This window comes from Momordica charantia, assembly GCF_013281855.1.
Source record: "Momordica charantia cultivar OHB3-1 chromosome 7 unlocalized genomic scaffold, Mcharantia_2.0 BLBB01000007.1, whole genome shotgun sequence".
Lineage (NCBI taxonomy): Eukaryota > Viridiplantae > Streptophyta > Magnoliopsida > Cucurbitales > Cucurbitaceae > Momordica > Momordica charantia.
The window spans coordinates 7,462,735-7,490,297 of NW_028275165.1; the positions used below are offsets into that span (position 1 = coordinate 7,462,735).

At 40.8% G+C, this 27,563-nt stretch overlaps 1 long non-coding RNA gene and 2 other non-coding genes across 3 annotated transcripts; all 3 read left to right on the forward strand.

The window, feature by feature from the left end:
• Nucleotides 1–2,566: 2,566 nt before the first annotated feature.
• On the forward strand, nt 2,567–2,673 carry LOC148210242 (small nucleolar RNA R71). Its single transcript, XR_015792488.1, has one exon. It is a non-coding gene; the product is annotated as a small nucleolar RNA R71 (small nucleolar RNA).
• Nucleotides 2,674–9,455: 6,782 nt separating this feature from the next.
• LOC111025180 (uncharacterized) lies at nt 9,456–12,026 on the forward strand. Its single transcript, XR_015792392.1, has 3 exons — nt 9,456–10,113; nt 10,205–10,244; nt 11,712–12,026. It is a non-coding gene; the product is annotated as an uncharacterized LOC111025180 (long non-coding RNA).
• A 9,623-nt stretch (nt 12,027–21,649) lies between these two features.
• Nucleotides 21,650–21,756, forward strand: LOC148210243 (small nucleolar RNA R71). The gene has a single exon (XR_015792534.1). It is a non-coding gene; the product is annotated as a small nucleolar RNA R71 (small nucleolar RNA).
• The last annotated feature ends 5,807 nt before the right edge of the window (nt 21,757–27,563 follow it).

Sequence of the window (27,563 nt, forward strand, 5' to 3'; positions counted from 1 at the left end):
CTCTTAATAAGAAAAACTTTTTATAATTAAACAAAAAGAAAATACAAGATACAAAGACTTCCTTCCTTTACTTTTGTTCTTTCAAAAACAGATAAGAAGGGAAAACATTTTTCACAAACATTTATTGACCTGAAAGTTGAATAGAGGTTTTTCCTCTATCCACTGGTTCTCCAAAATACAGCTTAAGTCTCTGCCTATTTACTTTAAAAATACTTCCCTTAGAGTCAACTAGATCCACTGCCCCATATGGGTAAACTTTAAAAATTTTAAAGGGACCAGACCATCTAGACTTAAGTTTCCCAGGAAAAAGTTTCAACCTAGAATTGAATAACAGAACCAGATCACCTTCTTGAAGATTGTTCGGTCGAAGACGCCTATCATGCCACTGTTTAGTTTTTTCCTTAAACAGCTTAGCATTCTCATAAGAAAATTGCCTTTGACTCTCGATAAAGTTCTTAGCATCTTCTTCCAATAAGATTTTGTGCATGCAAAAGGCCGGGCTTATCCCTCAGATATCTGCTATCGTCCATCCAATGGCCTTTTTGTGTTTCTCCAAAATCTGCAATAAAGAATATTCATTAGTAGGTGATAAATTGGAGGCTATAATAACTGGTAAAGTGTCGTTATCCCCTAGATACGCATATTTCAAATGCGACGGCAATGGCTTCTGCTCCAACGTGGGTGGTTCCACTATGGACGGAAGTAATGACTTGCATTCTTCTTTTTGTATTTTTTCAACAGGATTGGTCACATCTTCCGGTCCTTCTGCTATCTTATCAAGCTCTCCTTCAATCTCTGTAACTAACAAGTCATAAAACTCATCAAACATAACAGGATTCAAGCTAGTTATAGCATAGCACTCTTCAAAGTCTCCTGGTAATTTCATGGTGTCTAGAACGTTAAATTTAACTTCTTCATTATTTACCCTCATTGTAATTTCTCCCTTCCTCACATTAAAAACTGTATCCCCAGTGGCTAGAAATGGTCTTCCCAAAATAATGGGAACGTCTAAGTCTGCCTCGCAATCTAGAATGATAAAGTCCGCAGGAAAAATGAATTTGTCCACCTGGACTAAAACATCTTCTATCTTTCCCTCAGGTCTTATGATAGATCTATCTGCTAGTTGGAGGGTAACCGTAGTAGGTCTAGCTTCTCCTATGCATAAAGATTTGAAAACTGATAACGGCATAAGATTAATGCTAGCGCCTAGATCACATAATGTCCTACCTAAGTTTTTTCCTCCTATGGAACATGGAATGGTAAAACTGCCAGGATCGTTACACTTCATGGGTAGCGGGCTGCCTACAGCTTCACTACTACATTTTGTCATGGCTACCAGTTCATGCTCTCCTATTTTTTTCTTCCTAGAAACTATATCTTTCAAAAACTTAGCATAATTTGGCATCTGTTCTAGAGCATCCACTAATGGTATATTTATATGCAATTGTTTTAAGATATCTAAAAATTTTCTAAACTGGGAATCATTATTTTTCTTAACTAATCTTTGTGGAAACGGGGGAGTAGGGGTAAAAGAAGGTTGTACCTGTGGAGGAACACTCGGGGTGTCCTCATTACCTTTTCTAGTATTTTCTTTTTCGGTGTTGTTGGATTTTCTGGTATCTTTGCAGTTGGTTCAGTGGACGGAATCTGTACATCTGTTGTTGGCATTGTTGGTCCATCATATGCCAGTCCACTCCTAAGGGTGACAGCTTTGCACTATTCTTTCCCTTCTCGTTTTGGTAATTCAGTATGGCCTGGAAAAGAATCTTGTGGTCTATTCTTCAATTCATTGGCGAGCTGTCCCAATTGGGTCTCGAAATTCCTCATTGATGCCGCTTGGGATTGTATCACTGCGTCGGTTCGGGCCATGTACTCCTTCATCATATTCTCAAGATTTGAGTTGTTATTTTGAACTGGTGGAGTCTGTGTTCTCTGATTGTAATGCTGTTGCGGCGGTGGGATGTATTGCTGTGTAGGTGGAACATAGGGCTGCTTGTTCTGCTGGCTCTGCCCTTGATTAAAACCACTCGAACCTCCTTGACCTCCCCATGAGAAATTAGGGTGGTGCCTCCAACCTGGGTTGTAGGTGTTCGAATATGGGTTAAAGTTCCTATTGTTCCCATGTCCTACATAAAAAACAGAAGCATGGTTATGTGGACAATTATCATAAATATGGTTTTCACTGCAAAATGAACAAATGAGATCGTTGACTTGGCAAACAGGGGCAGGAGTGCAATAATCTGACTGCACAGGTTGTATCGGCGTGGCTAATGGATTTTTTATTCCCAATGCCATCTCTTTTAGCCTCTGGTTCATTGTAACCATCTCTTTTTGCATCGAGGTCGCAATGTCCAGAGCCAAAACTCCAGCTGGATCTTGCTTCTTTGGTGCTGCCCTAGATCTTTGCGAACACCATAGTTCGTTGTGTGAAGCTAAGTCATTTAGGATGTCGACTATCTCGTTGAATGTCTTCTTTGTAAAGGCTCCGTTGGCAGCATTGTTTAGCATCATCTTAGTAGGATGATCTAAACCTCTAAAGAAATGTTCTATCTGGATGCATGCCGGCAAGCCATGGTTCGGACATTTCCTGATTAGTTCTTTAAATCTCTCCCACGCCTCGTGAACAGGTTCACGATCATACTGTCTAAAGGAGATGATCTCCTCTCTGATATCAGCGTGGGGAGTAGGTGGGAAGAATTTTGTTAAGAACTTCTCCACTAACGACCCCCATGTGGTGATGGATCCCGGTGGAAATGCATTGAGCCATGCTCTAGCTTGGTCCTTCAAAGAAAATGGAAAAAGTGTTAGTCTCAGAGCATCGTCTGTTATACCAGGTAATCGAAATGCATTTCCAATTTGAATGAATGATTTCAGATGATCATGTGGATCCTCATGTTCCTGCCCTCCAAAATGTCCAATTGTCTGCAACATTTGGAACATCATTGGTTTAAGCTCAAAGTTTGCGTGGGCTGGAATAGGGTTGACTATCTCTGAATCAAAGTTCTGAAAAGCCGTGGCTGCATATTCTCGCATTGCCACGTCTCTATTGTCCGCCATCTGAATATGGTTGAATTCATCATTTCTTGCATGATCCCTCATATTATCGTTAACAGCAGGTGGATCAACTGGATCACGAGGTGGAATATCTGCCATTGATGTGCTCGTACTCTCTACCTCACTTTCAGGACTGATTTCACCTTCTCTCTCTTTTTGCTTTCCTAGTTGTTTTCGAAGTCTTTGCTCCTTTCGAGTTTTTCGAAGGGTCCGCTCAATCTCAGGGTCAAGGGGTAGAAGAAAAGATCTTGTGCTCATGCACTTTAACTTACCCTTGTGAGATAAACGACCAAAAATATAGAACAAAAACGGTGGATGGAAATTACACCCAACAACAATTCACAAAAATAAAAACTAAAAGAATTTTAAAATAATTTTAAAACTAAAGTCCCCGGCAACGGCGCCAAAAACTTGACTGGGTGGTTATGCTGAACGCACGCACTAAGCGTGGTAACAATTATATAGATGCAAGCGCACACCTGTCAGAGTAATATAAAATGGATGGAGTATCCAAGTATCGATCCTCAAGGACTTCTAAATAATTTCCAAACTCTACAGTTTTAAAGAATAGTGAATGTTGAAATGAGTGATTCTTGTAAAATGGGAAGTGGTCACAATTAATGGTTTTGGATTTGGGATTTGGACTTATAATGATAAAACCTAGCTCGAATTACTTCAAGTTAGCCAACAAAGAATCAAGGATATGCTAAGGACGATATGCATTTTACTTTAGGAACCAACGACTTCGCTTTTCACTTGACTTATGTCTAAGCAAGTTCAAAGTCCTAAGATATTCCCTAATATGTCTATTATGTGAGATATCTTAGTTTTAGGATGGAAATAGTCGCAACCTCGGGTTAAGGTCCTATGTCTAGGCTACTTAAGCGGAACCCTTATGTCTAAGGCGCTCCTATCCTCGGTTTAACCACTCAACAATGCAAATAAGCAACCTTTTCAGTATTGACTTGTTAAGACGTACAGTGGCCTTCTCTAAATCCTAACTTTTTGGGAAAACATGTTGAGCAATGAATGGAAAGCAAAAACACTACTTCTTAGCAACCCTTATTAAAAATAAAAGGCTAACTATCCATAACCGGGAGACGGGAATTTAGAAAGACATATTGAAGAAAATACAGCAAGTAAAATGGTGGAATGTGGAATGCATGTGTGAAAAACAAAAGTTAACTAACGGAGAGTTTTTCTCGGGATTGAGAGCTTCGCCTTTCTCTTTCAAGCAAGGGGGAGTGTCACGTGCTCTTTCCTCCAAAAACACAACTCTCTTAACTAAAAATAAAGTAAAGGCAAAGGGAAGAAAAGCAAAGTGCTGGATTTTTATATATTTGAATAAGTAGAAAATAACTAAGTACAAATGGAAACAAAACCAAGCTCAATAAAGGAATGTAAAGTGCTCGAGATTTAAAAACCAAAAGCAACTAATGAAAGCAACTCAAATGTACTTAGAAAGCAATATAGAAACACTAAAAATGATCAAGAGAAGGAAGCAAGGCTTGATGCATTTGGTGGAGAAGCTGCTGGAATTTATAGCTGTGCAGAATTGGTTAGGTAGGTCCTAAAACGATGGTGAATCACCCATTTCCAACTCTTTTGACTGACCAAATCGTGCTCAAACTGATAGTGGAACACTTCTTCTACACGTATGCATCGGTTGGAACCACCAAAATGCATGGGAAGACGCGTTTCATTAAGGGCAAAGTTGGAAGAAAAACTGTTTTTCTGCAGGCTTCCCAGGCGCCTGGCGCCTCCAATGATGTTTTTTCTTCTTTTTGCTTCTTTTGATTAATCTGCACTCCCAAATGGTCCTAAAATGTCATAAATACAATATAAGCCAACCACAAACCATAATATATGAATTTTTGCATGAATTGGAACTCAAACGACCGAGAAAAATCCGAAACAAAGCTTAAACATAGTAAAAACAGCATCTAAAACCTTCTTTTTACGCATGTAAACAAGCGTAATCAAGAACCGCCAATCTTGGAGCTTAAGGCATTGCTTCACCATCTGAAGTATGCCTACTTGGGTTCTTTAGAGACATTGCCGATCATCATAGCAGCAGACTTACCCATGGAGAAGGAGCAGATGTTGTTGAGTGTGCTGAAAGCCCATCAGAGAGTAATTTGGCGGACTATTGCAAATATCAAGAAAATAAGACTCAGCTTTTGTATGCATAAGATAATGTTGGCGGACGAAAGAAAGAACTCCATAGAGCCCCAACGTAGACTTAATCTGTCAATGAAGGAAGTTGCGAAGAAGACTATTATCAAATGGCTAGATGCAGGCATTATATACCCCATTTCAGACGGCGAGTGGGTAAACTCGGTGCAGTGTGTGCCTAAGAAACGAGGCATGACTGTAGTGGAAAATGTAAAGAATGATGTTGGGACTTTCTCTACCTTTAAAAAGACCAGAGACTCGTGCAAGCGCACACGGTCGCAAGTAATACTTGGAAGTAGTCCAAGGTCGAATCCTCAAGGACTTGTTGCTTTTCAAAATCAAATTATATCGTGAAATAGTTCAAATATGCAATTGTGATTAAGGAAGAAAAATGTGATGAAATGTTGTTGTTTGGGGTTTTAACTATCAAGCAATTTAATAAAACTCAACTTCTTTGTTTCCTACCTTAGTTTTGATGCAAAACATGGAAAACACAGTTTGTTGGGAAAATGCACCAGGGGCAATTCTGACTTTTCTTGGGAAACTGAGTTATACTCTTTCACTACCACTTTTGGTTGCTGTAGAGGCTAGGGTAATCTACAATCATATGTCTATGTGTGATTACAATCCTAGAGAATAATTATCAACTAATTTGCTTTATGGGTCAGAGGTCCTATGTCTAGGACCATATTTTATGCACTTATGTCTAAGTCACATCCCATATTGATCTCCTATTATTTTACCTAACTCACCCTTCTCAGGGTTGGGCTTTAGTGTATAAATCAAGTTCCCACTGGCCAAATGGAAAAAATACGTAAAGAGAAGCTTTTAGAAACCAACCCAAAAAAGTTCCAGGCACAATTTTGGACAAATCCCGAGCTTATTGTAAATCATATCATTTTGACTAACGCATTCCACAAAAAGGTTGATAACTAATTTATAACATTTTTAAAGGAAAGAAAATGCATGAAAAACATAAAGAAAGTATTTTTCACTGAATTAAAACGAATAAACGAGTCGTACAATGAGTTCTTGCTTGACCTTCTTCTCTCTCGAGTGTAAGGGGAGTGAAACTCACTAAATAACTTAAGAATAACATAATAAACGAAGAACAAATGATAGAAGTTGAAAGAAAAGCAATAAAGTACGAAAATACGAAGGAATAACAACTAAAACTTGAATTTAAAACTAAGAACGAGTTCTATAACGAAGAAGAAAGTAAATGAAACTGAAAAATGAGCTTGGAAGGGATGATTTGGTGCTTGAGGGATGGATATATAGGACCTTGGAGTTATTGAACTTCCTACCTTTTTAGGTGGAAATGAGTTGAGATGCACCTAACAACTTCAATTTGACTTAGACCCACGGTTACAACTTGATTCAAACACATGGAAAATGTCCTCTTTGCCCCATATTAATCAGAACACACGTTTTGACAAAATTGACCTCTAAAATTGCGCAAGGCGCAATTCCTACAAAACAGAAAACTGTTATTTTCTTCAAACTTTGACCGCATTTTTCTCATATTTTCCTAAAGTACCATAGTTTCAATGCATGTTCTACTTTAAGAATATGTAATCCTTTCTGGAAAATAATGATGGGAAAGGGGTAAAAAAACGTGGTCAAACGGGCCTACCGACACATGTTTATACAGTAAAAAGTCAACGCTAACAAACGAGTTGATTCCAACTAGGATAGTGATGGGGGTTGTTGCGTCCATACAATCGTGTCGCAATGCGTGCAAGTATACATGAAAATGTCGATTGTAGCAAGAAACGATGTCGAATCTATAGGGACTTTGGATAATATTCTAAACGATGTTCGCAGATACCAAAATGTAAAAACAAAGAAATATATATGATTGTGTTGTATGTAAAAGAAATTTCATACACAAAGCAGTAAATAATTTCAACAGCAGATACACTTTGAACTGCTGGTAACAGGAAAATGTCACGGCACTTAACCGCGAAAATGGGGGTTAACATATATGGAAAAGTGGGGCAAACTTAACATGCTTTCACTGACTTTTCTACCTACCCTCAAGCAAGACAACATTCATTAGTGGTCAACTCGACATGGTTCCCTTTTGAGACACCCAAAAATGGATACCCACAACTCCCGTTGCTAAGTTTCCAAGCAATATATAGAAATTTTAAGCATGATTAGGGGACCCCATTCCTGAGCATCCATAAATTACTATAGAAAAGTACTAATCACAAACAAAGCAAGTCAGCAAACCTTAAGCCCTCTCAGGTCAATAAAGACACTAGTATACAAAACAGAGTGGCGAACAATGTTATGTAAGATTTAGGAAATAAATACAGCTCTATTTAAAAACAAATTAAATCAGCTAGAGGTTTGGTTGTTATCAGCTACAACATGTAAATCTCCCCCGAAACAGGGTTTAGCTCATGGAGAAAGAAGAAAATACAATGGGTAAATGAAGAAGAAACCTCATTTCAAGGAAATAACAGAAAACCGAGGAAGAATATGAATAATGCTCGATGCAGCAGTCGAATATCCCATTCTGTCGTCAGCTTTCTCCCTCGAAAATGGGGAGATTCCTCATCCTTATCGTTTGAGCTCTCAAAAGTGTCTCTATTGGGATCTGTCTCTGGCAGCTAGGGTTAAATGCCCCTTTTATATCGGGTCCTATTTTTAGGTCACCCAGCTGAAGATTATACGGACATGGTAAATTATCGTGTCTGAACTGTTACTGCACAGTAATTCCATGCTCCTGCGTTGCGTCGCTCCAGCTTTCGTATGCTCTAACTTGAAGATGATTCTTTCACTCTTCTCTAGGACTAGCATTCTCTTCAGGCTTTGTCTTCTGCTTCCAAACCTATGCAATTAAGCTATAAATATGAGCATTTAGCACACTTTTTAGCCAAAGCATTCAAGACCTAAGACTTTTAGCTCTGATTCCACTTTCTAATATTATCTATGATATTTAAGAGCTAAAATAAACACACATTGACAATTTTTTACATAAAAACACCCAAATATACACTAGAATAACTCTCTTTTGAAGAGTTATCACACCCTCAAACTTAAAATATTGCTTGTCCCCAAGCAAGAACATGCAATTCAGTTATGTTCACAAAAGAGGAACGTTAGAAACCTGCACTTCAAACATCCAGCCCTATGGCTCACCCTTTCATTTTGATAAAAAATGCTAGAACTTACATACTCTGCTAAGTACTTCAGTTGGAGTAAAGAATGAAGGCATCCTAGGTTTGTTCACACTCTGTAAGATTCTATTTTCAGCCCATCTCTAGCTTCCTTCTACTTCCCAACTTCAAGTTTACTTCTCCTAGAGATTCCTTTCTTAAGCCCCTTTCACTAGCGTAAACCTTTAGCCTTCGCACTACCAACTTTGGCTTTTTCAACCATCAGCTACTAGCCCTTCTTCATTGTGCAACCTCTTTATTCTCTAGATGCGGGCTGCTAACACCTTCTTTATTGATGATGATTTTTTTTAAAGGTTGAATTACATGATTAGAAAGATTCATGGTTATATAGAAATGCTAATAAAGGTATGAGAGCTGAAAGTTCACTCCTCCAAACTTAAGAGGTTGCATTATCTTCAATGCAGCTAAGGACATCTAAAATTTAAAGCGTCAGCACGCCGCCAAACTTAAAGCGAAAGTAATTGAGAAGTATAACAATGTTCACTATCAAGATATAGGCATGAGTGTGGAGGGCTAATGCTAACAACTAATGGGATCTACTAAAACAGGTATAGGCTAGCTATACAAATATAGGTGTAACGCCCCGCGTGCCCGGGTACGTTTATTTCAAGATATCATTAATACCTCTGGATTTTGCCGAAGCTTATAATTTTAATTCTTGGATTTTATAATTTTGGAGTTCTGATGTCGGGTAAATTAGAATTTAGTTTAATTCTATTGGATTAGGATAACTTAAGTTCTCGATCAGTGTAGGAGACGTTTATTTAAATCTTAAATCCATGGTTTTGGGACTCCAAATTTCTACTTACTAGATTATTATTCTTGACTTTTAGAGTTTAAGTTAATTATGTTATTTTGGATGGTTGTGGGTTTATTTGATTTCTAAAGTGAAATTTTGGGCTTGTTGATTTGGGGTTTTGTATTACTTATTTGAGCTTCAATTGAGATTTGGGGATTGGGCTTAGGGTTTTAAAACAAATTAAAAGAAAAATAAAACCCAAAAAAATTTATCATTTTGTTTTTATTTCTTTTATTTCTTTTCTTTTCTTTTTCTTTCTTCTTGTTCTTCCCCCTTCCTTTAGCCCTAGCCGACCACCATTCGGTCCTCCTGTTGAAATCGGCCAGCCACCCCCACCCACTCTCTTCTTCTTCTTCTTCTCCGGTCGGCATCGAGTTTCTCCGGCGACGAACCACGGCAGCGCGGCGTCCCTCCACAAACAGGACGACGGCGGCGCGACTCCACCCAGCTTCGACGGTGAAAGTCGCGGCAACCTCTCCGTTCCGACGAGTCTTCGACGCTCCACGGCATCATCCTACGAACCCACAAGCATCAGCGCGTCTTTGAACCGGTGGCAGCCCTCAGATCCGCGATTTCAGTTCTCCGGCAGCTCGTGTTGAACAGTTCCAGCGTGGCAGGTACAAAACATGGTGTTCTCCAATGACCAGCGGTGCGTTTTCCCGACCAACGACCTCGAACCCCACGGCCAGCACCCCGAGCAGCAGCAATCCACGACAATTTCTTCGTTTCGACACGTTTTGACGTTGACCCACTCTTATTCGGACCCAAATCGGCGTTACCCATCGCTCTTGGTGCCAAGACAGCCAGCCTAACGCTTTTCGAACTCGAATTTGGGAGCCTGAAACCTCCTTGGCGTCTACCCATTTCAAACCCAAGTTGTTTTAGTGAGAGTTAGTAAGTAACGACTCACCTAGACTCGATTTCAATTATATTTAAGTGCTTCTAATTGGTTACTAACCTCGAAATCGTGCTCTTTTTATTATAGGAAGTGTTCAACGAGCTTATGAGCTTTAGGACACTTGTTGGTAAGTAGCACGGGGGTGGGTGTGTGTGTTGGTGTTTATTATTTAGTTGTCAATGTACTACTTATGATGTTTGAAAATGGTTCTGATACAATGTTGTGCGGTGTAACTCTCGTTTATGTTGGTTTGTATGCCTAGGTAGTGTTGAATGTTCGTTGGTGATAATAGTAGAAACTTTGTATTGTTGAGCTGCTGAGATCTGTCGTGGAATGATGTGTGTTTGCAGGGAATATTCGTTAAAATAAATATTATGGTGGGGATGTTTGTTGTCTGAAATCTGTATGAAGCGTTTGGCATGTCTTATGAGTTTTTATTATATCTAGAAATGCTTTATGTTTGCGGATGTTGGATAATGAGTGCTTGGGTGATTTGTGTTGGACTGCTGTCGTTTAAAAATTGTTGACTATGCTCTGTTATAACTGAACTCACTGTGGCGCTGTTGTTAATAATTGATATGTTGTGAAGGCATGTTTGGTTTATTGTTTTGCTATTAGAATGATGTTTATGTTGTGGAAGCATGCTGAATTGTGTTGGTGAGCTGAGAGATGCATTGAAATCATACTAGTGGTAGTGTTGTTGACGAGCGTTGTGGTGGTTGGTGTTATTAGGGAATTAGTACTGGAATCTTGGTTGGAGGCTAGAAATGATATGTGGGGTTTTGGAAGTTATGAAGTGAATGGGTGAGTGTCAGGGCCTCGGGTATAAATGGTCGGGGGCGGATACGTCACTAATTGGGTATCGAGGCCTCGGGTATAAATGGTCGGGGGTCGATACGCCAATATTGGATAAGGAGGAGCATCGAGGCCTCGGGTATAAATGGTCGAGGATCGATGCGATGAGTCTTTCGAAAGGAGAACTATTGGGGCCTTGGGTATAAATGGTCAAGGGCCAGTAGATTGTAAGACATCGAGGCCTCGGATATAAATGGTCGAGGGTCGATGCACAGTTCAAACCTTGGGGATAAACGACAAGGGTCGATACGATTCGAGGAGTTAGACTTGGGGAACCAATACGCCAATAGTTGAAAAGACATTGAGGCCTCGGGTATAAATGGTCGAGGGTCGATGCACTAGTGTCGGGGCTCTGGGTATAAATGGTCAGGGGCTGACACTACCAACAGAATGGTCTTGGAAAGCTTGGATGGATGAGATGAACTTAGAGTTGTTTGAAGTGCTAGGGTGTCATGTGGATTGTAGTTGATTTGTATATGAGTGTGGCTAGCATCGGGTCTTATAGAGCATGTTTAAGGTTGAATGTATAACGTCATTGTAGAGCATGTCTATAGTTGTTCGCATACTGTAATGATAGAGCATGACGACGTATGTTTTCCTTATGGTTTTGAGCATGACGATGTATGTTTTCTTTATGGTTTTTGAGCATGATGTTTGTGTGTGTTTGGTGAGGGCTACTTACGGAGTATATTTGATATACTCACCCCCCCCCCCCCCCTTCTACAATTGCTGTTTGCAGGCGGAAAGTTCATTGGCGACCAGGGCGATGACGTGGAGGAGACATGACAGGAGAGGACCATAGGCTGCGTAGTGATATTTGCCTAGTTTAGGATTAGATGGTTTCTGCATGATTGTTTTGGCAATAAACCTTTTTGTTCTAAGTGAATTGAGGGAGATCCCACCTATTGTTTAAACTTGACTCGGAATAAGTGTTTCTTTCATTTTCTTTCGTTCACTGAAATCGTTTAGTAGGAATAATGGATGTTGCCTGGTCGTGTTGTCCACGGAGGACGCTTGAATGATAGTTTATAGAATTGATGTTTTATTTTTGTTATAGTTTGATGTATCAAATTGAGTTGGAACTATGTTTTATAACTTGTTCACAGGGAATTGTTTATCTCGAATTTAGAAAATGATATTTGACAGGGGAAAATGAATAACGTTACCTAGAATAGTGTAAAAAGTTATGGGGCGTTACAATAGGGGTTGGTCGTCGATAGATTGTTAGGTATGTTGCCTTAAACTCGTAGTTTGTATTTTGTGTAAAATCAAATGTAAATTCAATAAAGTTTTATTCAATAAGTTTGTTGTTGAATTCATAGCATTGCATTGTCCAAAATCCAATAAACTAAACATCCGAGGTTATTTTAGTGTGACCGGGACAGTATATGTACTGAGTATATATTTGATATATTTGGTATATAACTGATCTACCCCTGATGTAGGAGGTATATGTTTGATATACCCCTGATATACAAGTGGATAATGTCCCGTGAATAACCTAAAGGATCTATAGTATATGGATTGTTGGGTTTTATGTCCTGAAACTCATAGTTTGAAAATGCAAGATATACTTTTATCTTTCAATAAAGTTGTTATTGAAGGTTTTAATCAATAAGTAGTTATTGATCCAATAAAAGTTTCTTACTAGATCTAAATCCAATAAAATAAAGGATCCTAGACTGTTACTTGAGACTCAAACTCTATGTAAGAGACATAAATATGGATCAAGTTTGAGTTAACAGTCTAAATGGTCTATCGTATAGGAATAAGGTTGGACGCCTTATTCTGGGGACACTATGGATGCGGCCCACTTTGTAGCTAGTACAAACGATGTGATCCTAATTCGTTCATGTGAAGACATGCGAGTGGGGGTGTCCCGTGCAAAGAGTTTGCATAAGACTGGACCATGAGATAGTCACTTTTACTTTATAACACCGTTTACTGTTTGAAACTGACTATCTCAACTTTGATGGCCTAGGTAACTCGATCTTAATCCTGAGCTAATTATGAACTTCTGTTTACTCGGGATTACCCTTAGATCTGCATGGGTGAGAGCAGCTCAACAGCGCTGGCTCAATAAGCCTCCCATTTCAGGGGTAAGGCCCGGTAGATAGCTAGGGACATAGGGTGCAAGAAGAAATTCACTTCTACACAATTTTAGGATAGTAAAAGGTTGTTCTCTTAAGGGCTGAATCCAAGTCTTGAACAATAGGCGCCACCCTCATCAAAAGGTTTGAGAGGATTTTTGATTTGATAGTTGGACTACAAATCATTGTTCATTAGAGGATTAGTGGGACTTAAGGAACAAGAGGTAATTACAGGGGTAAAGCGGTATTTTGACCTAGCTGTAATTACGAACAACTTGTGAATGGTCGACTTACCGATCATGGTTATATCAAATGGACATAATATATCTACAGTGAAGAGAGTGCAGCTACGGGCTTTAGTGGAGTGACCCGGTAGTTAACGAATGTTGGTTAACTAGGTTAAAAAATTTAACCGGTTAATCTCGGATCGTTGGAGCTCATAATCTGTAGGTCCATAAGGTCCCCTGGCTAGCTCATATAGGAATAAACTTGGAATAATTTGAAGGAATAATTCGAATCGTACGAATTAGGTTAATCATATAAGATATGATTAAGTAATTGATATATGATATCAATTTGAGAAATTTGGACAAAATATTTAAATAGGATTTAAATATTAAAATTATGAATGTGGATTCATAATCGGAGGTATGGATTTCATCAAACATCGGATTTTGGAAAAAGTCAAATAGTTGACTTTGACCAGAGAAAGTCAAAGGTTGACTAAAGTATATTAAAATAATGTTTTTAACCAAGTTGGTGGAAAATTCCACTAACTTGTTGAGTGGAACATTTAAATAATCTCAAAAATCCACTTTTTGACACTTAGCCATGCATGCATAAGTGGAATGTGTGTTGTAAGCTTTTGGTGAACTTAGACATACATTTTGACACTTAGCCATGCCATGCATAAGTGAAATATGTGTTGTAAGCTTTTGGTGAACTTTGACATGCAAGAGTTGCATGTAATTTGCTTATTTAAGAAGGTCTTTGTTCAAACATTAAAAGTCTTGAAACCTTTGGCTATTTGATTTTTTTTTTTAAAAAAAGCTTACATAACTCTTTTTAGCTCCACTTTTCTCTAAATTTTTCCTTTAAAAAGAGTCCCACCACTCTATTCCAAGCCTTGAGAATAGCTAGGAAGATCTCTTGGTGGTCCTTCATTGGAGTTATTTGAAGATTTTTGAAAAGCTACAAAGGTTTGTATTTTTCTCTACTTATAACTAAGCATCATAATGTATGATCATGCATGTTTAATCCTAGGTTGTATTATGCATCTAGATTGTTATTTCGATTCTTGCTCACTTCCGCTGCGCATGTATGTATATTATCCATCATGGATAAGGCTGGGTATCTTATCCTGGCAACACTATGGATACAACCCACTCTGTAAAGGTTATAGACGACTCGATCCAGGTCGTTCGTGTGGAAACATGCGAGTGGGGGTATCCTATACAATGAGTTTAAATAAGACCGGACCACGAAATATCCAATCTTTAGATGTAACACCGTTAACTAATAGATTGCTGTTTCTTAGGATGACCAGACAACTTATTCTCAATCCTGAGTGAGTTATGGATTCCTGCCCATGAGGGCTCGTCTTTTAATCTGTATGGGTGAGAGTGGCCCAAGTTGTCGACTCAATATTCCTACCATTTTGGGGATGAGACCGAGTGGGGACTTGGGAACATAACTTCATGAGATGGAATTAATTCCTCCCCGACTTTAGAGGAGTAGATGAGTGTTCTCTTAAATGCTGACTCCGGGACTTAACCCGAGAGGGACTTTCGGTTATTGGTCGGACCATAACCGAGTTGTTCATTAGAGGAGCAGTGATATTCAAGGAGAAAGATGTAACTTAGGGGTAAAACGATAATCTGACCCAACTTGTGTTATGAGCACTCGTGAAGGATTGACTTGTCATTAATGGTCGTATATCCATGGACACGAAAACGTTCTACAGTGAGAAGAGTGCAACTGCGGGTCTTTAGTGGAGTGACTCGTAGTTAACGAATGTTGATTAACTCAGTCAATGAGTTTGACCGATTAATCACGTATCGTTGAAGCTTCTGATCTGTAGGTCCATTTATTAAGTAGATTAATAATTAATTAATATTTATTAATTAATATGATTAATTAATTACTATATATATATTATTAATATTAATATTTAACTCCCCTGCAAAATTGTAGGGGAGTGGGCAGTTAAGTGACATGGGGTAACGCCCCACGTCACCGCTTTTGTTTGTTCTTCTTTTTGCAGTTCTGCAAAATGAGATAGAACACATAACAAAAGAAGGTGAACTCCTAATCTCTCTCAAGCCCTCCCTCAATACTTCCTCTCATTCCAAATGAGGTGCTCCCACAAGCACGGTCTCGAGACTCTAGAAGATAGCAAGGAAGATTCGGTGGTGGTGTTTGAGGGGAAATTGTTGAAGAAAAGTTCTTCACAGGTAAAGTCTTTCCCCTGTATTTTCTTCTCAACACGTTTAGATTTTGTTTCCCAAAGATTATGAACGATGGTCTGCTTCCGCTCCGGGATTCACATCCCTCCATTGAAATTCCTCCCTAAGGTAAGCGCTGCTTGAGGCCAGTACTATTAGAGGGATGCTAGGTAGGAGTAGGCAAACATGAACCAAAAGAAGAACAAAAGAAAGCTATTCCTCATTAAGATGCTTCAGAATCAACAGGAAAACTGTGCACTAGCAGATTCTAGCTTCAAGATGATTCACAAAGGTAAGTGGTGGTTATGCTGAACGCACGCACTAAGCGTGGTAACAATTCTATAGATGCAAGCGCACACCCGTCAGAGTAATATAAAATGGATGGAATATCCAAGTATCGATCCTCAAGGGCTTCTAAATAATTTCCAAACTCTAAAGTTTTAATGAATAGTGAACGTTGAAATGAGTGATTTTTGTAAAATGGGAAGTAGTCACAAATAATGGTTTTGGATTTGGGATTTGGTCTTATAATGGTAAAACCTAACCCAAATTACTTCAAGTTAGCCAACAAAGAATCAAGGATACGCTAAGGACGATATGCATTTTACTTTAGGAACCAACGACTACGCTTTTCACTTGACTTATGTCTAAGCAAGTTCAAAGTCCTAAGACATTCCCTAATATGTCTATTATGAGAGATATCTTAGTTTTAGGATGGAAATAGTCGCAACCTTGGGTTAAGGTCCTATGTCTAGGCTACTTAACCGGAACCCTTATGTCTAAGGCGCTCCTCTCCTCGGTTTAACCACTCAACAATGCAAATAAGCAACCTTTTCAGTATTGACTTGTTAAGACTTACAGTGGCCTTCTCTAAATCCTAACTTTTTGGGAAAACATGTTGAGCAATGAATGGAAAGCAAAAACACTACTTCTTAGCAAACCTTTTTAGAAATAAAAGGATAACTATCCATAAGCGGGCTAAAGACGGGAATTTAGAAAGACATATTGAAGAAAATACAGCAACTAAAATGGTTGAAATTGGAATGCATGTGTGAAAAACAAAAGTTAACTAACGGAGAGTTTTTCTCGGGATTGAGAGCTTCGCCCTTCTCTTTCAAGCAAGGGGGGAGTGTCACGTGCTCTTTCCTCCAAAAACACAACTCTCTTAACTAAAAATAAAGTAAAGGCAAAGGGAAGATAAACAAACTGCTGGATTTTTATATATTTGAATATGTAGAAAATAACTAAGTACAAACGAAAACGAAACAAAGCTCAATAAAGGAATGTAAAGTGCTCCGGATTTAAAAACTAAAAGAAACTAATGAAAGCAACTCAAAAGTACTTAGAAAGCAACAAAGAAACACTAAAAATGATCAAGAGAAGGAAGCAAGGCTTGATGAATTTGGTGGAGAAGCTGCTGGAATTTATAGCTGTGCAGAATTGGTTAGGTAGGTCCTAAAACGATGGTGCATCACCCATTTCCAACTCCTTTGACTGACTAAATCGTGCTCAAACTAATAGTGGAACACTTCTTCTACACGTATGCATCCGTTGGAACCACCAAAACGCATTGGAAGACGCGTTCTATTAAGGGCAAAGTTGGAAGAAAACAAGTTTTTCTGCAGCCTCCCAGGCGCTTGGCGGCTCCCATGTAGATATTTCCGTCTTTTTGCTTCTTTTGATTAATTTGCACTCCTAAATGATCCTAAAAGATCATAAATACAATATAAGCCAATCACAAACCATCATGTATGAATTTTGCATGAATTGGAACTCAAACGACCGAGAAAAAGTCTGAAACAAAGTTAAAACATAGTAAAAACAACATCTAAAACCTTCTTTTTACGCATGTAAACAAGCGTAATCACACCCCAAAACTTAACTTTTTGCTTGTCCTGAAGCAAAACTTAGCAACTTTAATCAGCTTTCTAACACATGGTCAAGGTAAAGCAAAAGCAACCGAGATGTTCAATCATAAATTGTCTCAGGGAAAAGATGTCAAAGCCTACCATTCTATTGCCTTTGTAAGCTTAGTCACTATGAACCAAGTTTGAAATGATAAAAACTTTCTCTTTCAAAATCCTTTTTCCTTTCAAAAACAAAAAACGTTTTCAAATACCCTTAAGGAATCTGCACACTCCCTTTTTACATTGAGACTTTTACATCTGAAAGACCGGCTACTAGCCCCTGAGGTTTTGCACACACTAACATCGGTTTCAACCACAGCTACTCGTAGAACGACTTTGAAACTAACAGCTAGGTCATAAAACGACGACAATGAGAAACACGAAGTCACTTATCACCATCCTTATTGCTATTTTCAAAGTCAACACCCAACCTAAAACTAAATGGGTGTCTATATTAGGACTCTAAATACATTTTCTTTAACCACTTTTTTCTTTCTAACACAAGTATTTTCCCCACTCTTATTTTCTCTCAACAAGACTCTTTTTTACTCTTTTGCAACTTTTGTTTTTTTTTTTTCACTTATTCTTTTCAACACTTTCTTTTTGTAATAGCATTTGTTTTTCCAACTGATTCTTTTTCAAAAGAAAATAGCATGAGTTTTCAAATATAAATAACACTTTATCTTTCTGAAACAACGACTGACACAACGACTGTCCCCCCCAAACTTAAGAGAGACAGTGTCCTCACTGGGAAAAGACTTTTGCATCTAATGAAAAAGGCTTAACAGTAACAAGGGCAAAGACTTCCTATATAGGGGCAAAGAAAAAGTTTAAAGTCTGTAAAGATAAAAAAGACATAAAAGAAAATGAGTTTATCACATAAACGAAGGAAATAGCTCAAAGCTTAGTGAGGCATAGAACAGAAAACTCAACAATCTCTTAGAAGCATCATTGACATGAAATCACATGCACAGCACAGATGCTTCAAAGTAGGCATGTGAAAAGCTAAACTAAGGTTAAGTGAAGGCATACTTTAAGTGATCAGAAGATAAACGATACTAATTTATACATGCTTCAACTGAGCTCAAAACATAATCAATACAAAAAACATGCGTAGTAAGGCTAGAATATGCAAACGACGTCATTAACCAAAAGAGTAATACACAAAAAAAAAAATAGCAAAGAAAGAACCTCCCCTTCATGAAGTTGGAGGTTGTAGACTAGGATCAGTGTCGGTATTGGAAGATGGATGACCAAGGATAGCAGCTAGCGCTGGAGGCCATGAAAAATTTTAGCAAAGGGCACTAACACAAAATTTTAGCAAAGTCTTTTATAAAGCGGCGGTAAAATCCCCCATGCCCTAAAAAACTTCTAATCCCTTTAACATTTGTGGGAGGAGGTAGCTATGAAATGATGTCTATCTTAGCGTGGTCTACCTCTATTCCTTGCTTGGAAATTTTGTGACCCAAAACAATACCCTCTTGTACCATGAAATGACACTTCTCCTAATTTAGGACTAGGTTTGTTTGTTCACATCTCTCCAATACTCTCTCCAAATTAACTAAACATGCGTCAAAAGAATTTCCAAAAACAGAAAAGTCATCCATAAAAACTTCTAGAATATTATCTACCATGTCAGAGAAGATGGCCATCATACACCTCTGAAAAGTCGCGGGTGCATTGTATAATCCAAAGGGCATTCGCCTGAAAGCGAACATACCATACGGACACGTAAATGTTGTCTTCTCCTGGTCTTCTGGAGCAATAGTAATTTGATTATAACCCGAATATCCATCTAAGAAACAATAGAAATCCTTACCTGCCAGACGGTCGAGCATCTGGTCAATAAACGGTAGAGGAAAATGGTCTTTCTTCGTTACCTTGTTGAGTTTGCGATAGTCAATGCAAACTCTCCACCCACTCACAGTTCGGGTTGAGACGAGCTCATTCTCCTCGTTGGCCACCACAGTTATACCCTCTTTTTTTGGAACACACTGTACTGGGCTTACTCAGCTGCTGTCGGATATTGGGTATATAACACCGGCGTCAAGCCATTTAAGAATTTCTTTCCTTACAACCTCTTTCATCTTCGGGTTCAACCGCCTTTGACTCTCAATAGAGTTCTTAGCATCTTCTTCCAATAAGATTTTCTGCATGCAAAAGGCCGGGCTTATCCCTCGGATATCTGCTATCGTCCATCCAATGGCTTTTTTGTGCTTCTCCAAAATCTGCAATAAAGAATATTCATTAGTAGGTGATAAATTGGAAGCTATAATAACTGGTAAAGTGTCGTTATCCCCTAGATACGCATATTTCAAATGCGACGACAATGACTTCTGCTCCAAAGTAGGTGGTTCCACTATGGACGGAAGTAACGACTTGCATTCTTCTTTTTGTATTTTTTCAACAGGATTAGTCACATCTTCCGGTCCTTCTGCTATCTTATCAAGCTCTTCTTCAATCTCTGTAACTAACAAGTCATAAAACTCATCACACATAACAGGATTCAAGCTAGTTATAGCAGAGCACTCTTCAAAGTCTCCTGGTAATTTCATGGCGTCTAGAACGTTAAATTTAACTTCTTCATTATTTACCCTCATTGTAATTTCTCTCTTCCTCACATTAAAAACTGTATCCCCAGTGGCTAGAAATGGTCTTCCTAAAATAATGGGAACGTCTAAGTCTGCCTCGCAATCTAGAATGATAAAGTCCGCAGGGAAAATGAATTTGTCCACCTGGACTAAAACATCTTCTATCTTTCCCTCAGGTCTTATGATAGATCTATCTGCTAGTTGGAGGGTAACCGTAGTAGGTCTAGCTTCTCCTATGCCTAAAGATTTGAAAACTGATAATGGCATAAGATTAATGCTAGCGCCTAGATCACATAATGCCCTACCTAAGTTTTTCCCTCCTATGGAATATGGAATGGTAAATCTGCCACGATCGTTACATTTCATGGGTAGCGGGCTGCCTACAGCTTCACTACTACATTTTGTCATGGCTACCAGTTCATGCTCTCCTATCTTTTTCTTCCTAGAAACTATATCTTTCAAAAACTTAGCATAATTTGGCATCTATTCTAGAGCATCTACTAGTGGTATATTTATATGCAATTGTTTTAAAATATCTAAAAATTTTCTAAACTGGGAATCATTATTTTTCTTAACTAATCTTTGTGGAAACAGGGGAGTAGGGGTAAAAGAAGGTTGTACCTGTGGAGGAACACTCGAGGTGTCCTCATTACCTTTTCTAATATTTTCTTTTTCTGGTGTTGTTGGATTCTCTGGTATCTTTACAGTTGGTTCAGTGGACGGAATCTGTACATCTGTTGTTGGCATTGTTGGTCTATCATATGCCAGTCCACTGCTAAGGGTGACAGCTTTGCACTGTTCTTTCCCTTCTCGTTTTGGTAATTCAGTATGGCCTGGAAAAGAACCTTGTGGTCTATTCTTCAATTCATTAGCGAGCTGTCCCAATTGGGTCTCGAAATTCCTCATTGATGCCGCTTGGGATTGTATCACTGCGTTGGTTCGGGCCATGTACTCCTTCATAATATTCTCAAGATTTGAGTTGTTATTTTGAACTGGTGGAGTATGTGTTCTCTGATTGTACTGCTGTTGTGGTGGCGGGATGTATTGCTATGTAGGTGGAACATAGGGCTGCTTGTTCTGCTGGCTCTACTCTTGATTAAAATCGCTCGAACCTCCTTGACCTCCCCATGAGAAATTAGGGTGGTGCCTCCAACCTGGGTTGTAGGTGTTCGAATATGGGTTAAAGTTCCTATTGTTCCCATGTCCTACATAAAAAACGGAAGCAGGGTTATGTGGACAATTATCATAAATATGGTTTTCACTGCAAAATGAACAAATGAGATCGTTGACTTGGCAAACAGGGGCAGGAGTGCAATAATTCGACTGCACAGGTTGTATCGGCGTGGCTAATGGATTTTTTATTCCCAACGCCATCTCTTTCAGCCTCTGGTTCATTGTAACCATCTATTTTTGCATCGAGGTCGCAATGTCCAGTGCCAAAACTCCAGCTGGATCTTGCTTCTTTGGTGCTGCCCTAGATCTTTGCGAACACCATAGTTCGTTGTGTGAAGCTAAGTCATTTAGGATGTCGACTATCTCGTTGAATGTCTTCTTTGTAAAGGCTCCGTTGGCAGCATTGTTTAGCATCATCTTAGTAGGATGATCTAAACCTCTAAAGAAATGTTCTATCTGGATGCATGCCGGCAAGCCATGGTTCGGACATTTCCTGATTAGTTCTTTAAATCTTTCCCACGCCTCGTGAATAGGTTCACGATCATACTGTCTAAAGGAGATGATCTCCTCTCTAATATCAGCGTGGCGAGTAGGTGGGAAGAATTTTGTTAAGAACTTCTCCACTAACGACCCCCATGTGGTGATGGATCCAGTTGGAAATGCATCGAGCCATGCTCTAGCTTGGTCCTCCAAAGAAAATGGAAAAAGTGTTAGTCTAAGAGCATCGTCTGTTATACCAGGTAATCGAAATGCATTTGTAATTTGAATGAATGATTTCAGATAATCATGTGGATCCTCATGTTCCTGCCCTCCAAAATGTCCAATTGTCTGCAACATTTGGAACATCATTGGTTTAAGCTCAAAGTTTGCGTGGGCTAGAATAGGGTTGACTATCCTTGAATCAAAGTTCTGAAATGCCGTGGCGGCATATTCTCGCATTGCCACGTCTCTGTTGTCCGCCATTTGGGTATGGTTGAATTCATCATTTCTTGCGTGATCCCTCATATTACCGTTAACAGCAGGTGGATCAACCAGATCACGAGGTGGAATATCTGCCATTAATGTGCTCGTACTCTCTACCTCACTTTCAGGACTGATTTCACCTTCTCTCTCTTTTTGCTTTTCTAGTTGTTTTCGAAGTCTTTGCTCCTTTCGAGTTTTTCTAAGGGTCCGCTCAATCTCAGGGTCAAGGGGTAGAAGAAAAGATCTTGTGCTCATGCACTTTAACTTACCCTTGTGAGATAAACGACCAAAAATATTGAACAAAAACGGTGGATGGAAATTACACCCAACAACAATTCACAAAAATAAAAACTAAAAGAATTTGAAAATAATTTTAAAACTAAAGTCCCCGGCAACGGCGCCAAAAACTTGACTGGGTGGTTATGCTGAACGCAAGCACTAAGCGTGGTAACAATTCTATAGATGCAAGCGCACACCTGTCAGAGTAATATAAAATGGATGGAATATCCAACTATCGATCCTCAAGGACTTCTAAATAATTTCCAAACTCTAAAGTTTTAATGAATAGTGAACATTGAAATGAGTGATTTTTGTAAAATGGGAAGTGGTCACAAATAATGGTTTTGGATTTGGGATTTGGTCTTATAATGGTAAAACCTAGCCCGAATTACTTCAAGTTAGCCAACAAAGAATCAAGGATACTGACTGGGCGTTTATGCTGAACGCACGCGCTAAGCGTGGTAACAATTATATAGATGCAAGCGCACACCTGTCAGAGTAATATAAAATGGACGGAGTATCCAAGTATCGATCCTCAAGGACTTCTAAACAATTTCCAAACTCTAAAGTTTTAAAGAATAGTGAATGTTGGAATGAATGATTCTTGTAAAATGGGAAGTGGTCTCAAATAATGGTTTGGATTTGGGATTTGGACTTATAATAATAAAACCTAGCCCGAATTACTTCAAGTTAGCCAACAAAGAATCAAGGACATGCTAAGGACAATATGCATTTTACTTTAGAAACCAACGACTACGCTTCTCACTTGACTTATGCCTAAGCAAGTTCAAAGTCCTAAGACATTCCCTAATATGTCTATTATGAGATATATCTTAGTTTTAGGATGGAAATAGTCGCAACCTCGGGTTAAGGTCCTATGTCTAGGCTACTTAAGCGGAACCCTTATGTCTAAGGCGCTCCTCTCCTCGGTTTAACCACTCAACAATGCAAATAAGCAATTTTTTCAGTATTGACTTGTTAAGACTTACAGTGGCCTTCTCTAAATCCTAACTTTTTGGGAAAACATGTTGAGCAATGAATGGAAAGCAAAAACACTACTTCTTAGCAACCCTTTTTAGACATAAAAGGCTAACTATCCATAACCGGGCTAGAGACGGGAATTTAGAAAGACATATTGAAGAAAATACAGCAAGTAAAACGGTTGAATGTGGAATGCATGTGTGAAAAACAAAAGTTAACTAACGGAGAGTTCTTATCGGGATTGAGAGCTTCGCCCTTCTCTTTCAAGCAAGGGAGAGTGTCACGTGCTCTTTCCTCCAAAAACACAACTCTCTTAACTAAAAATAAAGTAAAGGCAAAGGGAAGATAAGCAAAGTGCTAGATTTTTATAGATTTGAATAAGTAGAAAATAACTAAGTACAAATGGAAACAAAACAAGCTCAATAAAGGAATGTAAAGTACTCGGGATTTAAAAACCAAAAGCAACTAATGAAAGCAACTCAAAAGTACTTAGAAAGCAACAAAGAAACACTAAAAATGATCAAGAGAAGGAAGCAAGGCTTGATGATTTTGGTGGAGAAGTTGCTGGAATTTATAGCTGTGAAGAATTGGTTAGGTAGGTCCTAAAACGATGGTGAATCACCCATGGAAGAAATGTATAACGAAATGATACTAGCTGCAGGCGCAGGATCCCGATCTGAAAATCGAGTGACGCGCGTTGACGTACGCGATCAAAGGGGTTCCCACCTCGGCCCAGCCGAGGAGGAACGTCCCGAAGACAACGAGAGCGCGGGACACACTCGCTAGAGGGGAGACCTCCGTGAGCATCTCAACAGAAAGAGAGGCTCATCTCTCCGAAAAGGACAGTCACCATCCAGCTCACACCGGAGCTCCAACCAGCAGGCTGAATCCTCTCACAACCCAGCAACTCCCGCAGGAGTGATCACAAGGGAGGAGTTCGACCAGCTGAGGGGCAAGCTCGATGCTCAGGTTGAGGCCTTAAAGGCCAAGTGTGAGCAGAAAGAAGGTCCACTGAACGATGGCGACCTGAGAGAATCGCCATTCACCTCGGACGTTTTGGAAGCGCCAATCCCTCCGAAGTTCGAAGCTCCTACTGTGAAACCTTATGATGGGTCAAAGGACCCTAAGGATTATGTTGAGGTCTTTGAGGCCCTCATGGATTTTCAAGCGGCATCAGACGCAATCAAATGCCGCGCCTTTCAGATCGCGCTTACTGGCAGCGCGCGTTTGTGGTATCGGAGACTGCCAGCCAGGTCGATCTCGACCTACGCTCAGCTCGGCACTATGACAAAAAGACAGCGACCCATCTCGCCACCATCAGGCAAAAAGAAGGTGAGACGCTGCGAGAATATGTCACCAGATTCCAGGAGGAACAATTGAAGGTCGCACACTGCTCTGATGACTCGGCCATGTGCTACTTTCTCACCGGCCTAGCTGACGAAGCCCTCATGGTGAAGCTTGGAGAGGAGGCCCCGGCCACCTTCGCCGAAGTGCTGCAGAAGGCGAAGAAAGTCATCGATGGGCAGGAGCTCCTCCGAACCAAAACCGGCCGACCAGAACGAAGGATCGGCCGGGACAGAAGCGGAAAAGATGAAAAGGCGGATCCCAAGTCCAAGGACAAGGGATCTTTCTCCAGTGGCCGAGCTGAGTTTCGAAGGGCGGTGAACGGACCCACCAGGAGCCGACCTTACGAATGCTTCACCCTGACCACGATTCCAATTTCTGAGATCTTGACGAACATCGAGGAGTCCGGAATGGAAAAACTACTCAAACGTCCTGAGAAGCTTCGGGGAGCCCCGGAGAGGCGCAGCAAGGACAAGTATTGCCGCTTCCATCGGGAGCACGGCCACAACACGTCGGACTGCTGGGAGTTGAAGCGCCAAATTGAGGATCTAATTCAAGATGGCTACTTCAAGAAATTTGTGGGAAAGCCCAGGACCAGCTCGGCAGAGAAAAAAGAAGAGCGTAAGCGTTCGAGGACGCCGCAACGGCTCACTGACCGACCTGCGGTCATCAATACCATTTTCGGAGGGCCAAGCGGGGGTCAGTCCGGACACAAAAGAAAGGAGTTAGCTCGTGCAGCCAGGCGCAAGGTGTGCATCATCAGGGAGCAGAGGCCGACCTGCCCAATCACCTTCGACAGTGCAGACTTGGAGGAGGTCCACCTGCCCCACAATGACGCACTTATTATCGCTCCCTTGATTGATCATGTGGTGGTCAGAAGGGTGCTGGTAGACGGAGGCGCATCCGCTAACATCCTGTCCTTACCGACCTACCTCGCCTTGGGATGGACGAGGTCGCAATTGAAGAAAAGCCCGACACCGCTGGTTGGGTTCTCTGGAGAATCGGTCATCCCAGAAGGTTGCATCGACTTGCCGGTCACACTTGGGCAGGACCAAACTCAGGTCACCCAAATAGCCGAGTTCATGGTAATTGACGGTAGATCGGCCTATAACGCCATCTTTGGGAGACCCATCATCCACTAATTTCGGGCCATTCCCTCAACACTTCATCAAGTTTTGAAGTATTCCACCCCCAATGGCGTGGGCACGGTCCGAGGAGAACAGACCGCTTCGAGGGAGTGTTATGCCTCCGCGCTCAAAGGCTCATCGGTATGCGCCATCGAAACTCTCGCTAGTGGGGATGGGACGCTCGAGTTCGAGGCTGACCTGCCGAGGAGGGAGTTTGCCGCACCCACTGAGGAACTCGAGCTTGTTCCTCTGCTTAGTCCCGAGAAACAAGTAAGCATAGGAACCAAGCTGGGGGCCACCGACAGAGAGGAGCTAATCCACTTCCTCAGATCCAACTCAGACGTCTTTGCGTGGTCTCACGAGGACATGCCTGGCATTTACCCAAAGATTATGACGCATCGCCTCAGCATAGATCCATCATTCCGACCTGTAAAACAAAAAAGAAGACCTATAAACAAGGACAGGAGTGATGTAATTGTTCAGGGGCAATTCACCACAAGACCCCAAGGAGCGCAGAAAGTTGGCAAGGCAAGTAGCTCGGTTCGTGGTCCGAGGTGGAGCATTGTACCGACGCGGCTTTTTCCTGCCTCTATTGAGATGCCTAACCCCTGAAGAGGGCCTATACGTCCTCAGAGAAATCCACGAAGGAGTGTGCGGAAATCACTCAGGCGCCCGGTCGCTGTCAGCCAAAGTGATCCGACAAGGATACTATTGGCCGACCCTCAGCCAGGACGCCAAGAAGTTCGTTAGAACTTGCGACAATTGCCAACGCTACGGAAACATAATCCACCAACCTCCCGAGCTGCTCACCCCCATCTCGACCCCGTGGCCATACGCGCAGTGGAGGGTAGATATCATTGGTCCTTTCCCTTTGGGCAAAGGCCAGACCAAGTTCGCTGTGGTTGCTGTGGACTACTTCACAAAGTGGGCCGAGGCCGAGGCACTCTCCCACATAACGGAATCCAGAGTCACGTCCTTTGTATGGACAAATATCGTTTGTCGCTTTGGTATGCCGAAGGCCATTGTGACAGATAATGGGAAGCAGTTTGACAACGCAAAGTTCAAAGACTTTTGCAGCAAGCTCGGCATAAGTCACCTTAGCTCGTCCCCCGCACACCCGCAAGCAAACAGGCAGGTGGAGGCAGTCAACAAGATTATCAAGCGAGGCATCAAACTTAGACTGGACTCCAAGAAAGGCAGGTGGGCCACCGAGCTACCAGAGGTTCTATGGTCGTACCAGACCACCCAAAGAGAATCGACGGGTGAGACCCCGTTCTCCCTGGCCTTCGGCTCCGAAGCTGTAGTCCCGGTTGAGATCGGCATGCCATCTGACAGAGTAGAACATTACGAGCCTACAGCAAATGAGGAAGAGCTGCTCCTCAACCTCGACTTGTTGGAAGAAAGAAGAGCAATGGCCTAGCTACGCCTGGCGGAATATCAGGGCAGAATGGCCAGACACTACAACGCCCGTGTTCGACCTCGGACCTTCCAAATCAGACATCTGGTCTTAAGGAAGGTCCAAACCCATGTGGGTGCCCTTGACCCGACCTGGGAGGGGTCGTTTGAGGTCAAGGGAATAGTCCGACCTGGGACGACATATTGGCCGATCTGAAAGGAGACGTCCTCGCGCACCCATGGAACGCGGAGCACCTGAAGCGTTATTATCCTTGAAATGCCAAAATGGTTTTCAAT